This window comes from Atta colombica, unplaced genomic scaffold (genome assembly GCF_001594045.1).
Source record: "Atta colombica isolate Treedump-2 unplaced genomic scaffold, Acol1.0 scaffold133, whole genome shotgun sequence".
Classification (NCBI taxonomy): domain Eukaryota; kingdom Metazoa; phylum Arthropoda; class Insecta; order Hymenoptera; family Formicidae; genus Atta; species Atta colombica.
The window spans coordinates 189,825-191,882 of NW_017259221.1; the positions used below are offsets into that span (position 1 = coordinate 189,825).

At 22.2% G+C, this 2,058-nt stretch overlaps 1 protein-coding gene across 1 annotated transcript in view; it reads right to left on the reverse strand.

Annotated features, from left to right (window-relative positions):
• LOC108684318 (protein kinase C) overlaps positions 1-2,058 on the reverse strand; it is a 12,457-nt gene that overhangs the window by 9,321 nt on the left and 1,078 nt on the right. The window lies entirely within an intron of this gene.

Here is a 2,058-nt window from a genome sequence, read left to right on the forward strand (position 1 = left end):
ATTTTGAACAGAAGAGATTAGATCAATAAAAGATGTCAAAATATAAATTCTGTTACAAATCGATTTCTCTAAATATTCCTTCAATTCTGAATATAAATATATAATACAAATATTTTCATTTTCTGATATATTTTGATAAATTTTAAATATTTTATAAAACATTTTAGGTATGATATAATAAAATAAAAGTAAATTAACACTTAAAACACATATTTATATAAGAGGAAATTTACATCTCGATATCTCTTTGATTGAAAATCTCTTTGCTAAAAAATTTATAATTAAAAAAATGTGTTATCTAAATTTCTTGCAAGAGAATAAACTTACTCTAGGAACATCATGATATATTTTTTGGGCGATTATTTTGGAAATATTGTATGATCGTTTTGATATGAAAAAAATGTAATCGCTTTTGAAAAGAGCACACAATTTACAATATGTATTATATTTTATTTTTAAAAGTAAATGTGTTTTTTTGCACGATTCATTTCATTATTCTATGTGTAAAAATATTTAAAAATAAAAAATGAATTGTTTATGAGATATTTCACATTTAATGTCAAAATGTCAGAATAAAATATCTTCTACATTATTAACTTTCCGTTAATCTTATTTAAATTTTCTAAATTCAACGTGACTGCAGAAATCAAATTATATAGAAATTATATAGAAAAAGATCCTAGTTTTTATAATTTAAAGAACATCGATAATTTTAAAATATCAAAGAAATTTCACTTCATTAAAACACTTCAAAAATTTCAACATAAAGATTATTTAAAATATATATTTCTCAAGAAGCAGTATTTTTTTAGAGATACACACACACACACACACACACACATACACATACATACAATTATAAAATAAGTATAAAAACTATAAAATGTGCGAGATGCACATTTATATAGTATAGAACAAAATTCAAGGTTTTGTTGGTAATTTAATCTTTCTCAGCAATAAATAAAAATAGCATTTATACATTCTATTTTATTTAGAGTAATTTCATGTAAAGAGTAAGAAAATATTAAAGAATATAGTGATTTCATTTATATCAATTTCATTTTTATATATAAAATTACATAATTAGCAATATATTTCTGTTTTAAGTCAAATTATCAAGAAAAATTTGCAATCGTTTTTTTTATTCCTACACATATCTAATTTACATCGACTTAAACTCTTTAAGTGTATTGAAGATCGTGAATTGAAGATTAGAATTTAATTAAAACAAAACGAATTAAAATTATTTGATTGATCGGATTCTAATCTTCAACTCTCAATCTCCCTTGTCCTTTCAATGCATTGAAAAAAGATAAAAATTTTAATAAATCATTTGTTCGAATAGTTTCAATTAAATATTTATTAAATATAAAGATATATTTTATTTGGTGCAATAAATCATTAATTTAACTTAATTTCTTTTTATTAAGTAAACATTTATTTTCTATAAGTGAATGTTTAATTGGCACTATTCAAATAAAATTTGATTAAAATTAAAAATATTTTTCTCAGAGTGTGAATCAATATGTGTAAAATATTATTCGTATGTTTGATATTCATAATTCGGAGAGTATCTTTAGCTTAATTTAAATAAAAATTTTAAAAATTAATAAATGTAAAATAAAACACTGACAGATCAATGAGTCATGATTACGATCAGAATAATTTTTGTTATAATATAAATTCCAATATTATGAAGAAAGAATAGAGAACCAACGATGATATCAACAGGTTTGTTTTTATAGTTGAACTGTACTACACTAAAACTCTTTTTGCTTTTGTCAAATATCAAATATATACTTATTTAATTTTAAGTGCAAAGAGCGTATGTATCTAGTTCAGCTCTAAAAAACAGATTCAATAGCCCTCAGTTACCGCACGTATTTTTACTTCCGTCGTTACCGCGCGGGAGTATAACGTATCCTGTCGAGTTCAAGTATTTTTAATTTTCAATAAAATGCATCGATTAAAATAACTGTGTAAAATCTTTATTTTACAAGATCTAAAGAAGAGTCTCATATAAGTAGAATCGCCGAAAATTGTGTATATATATATATA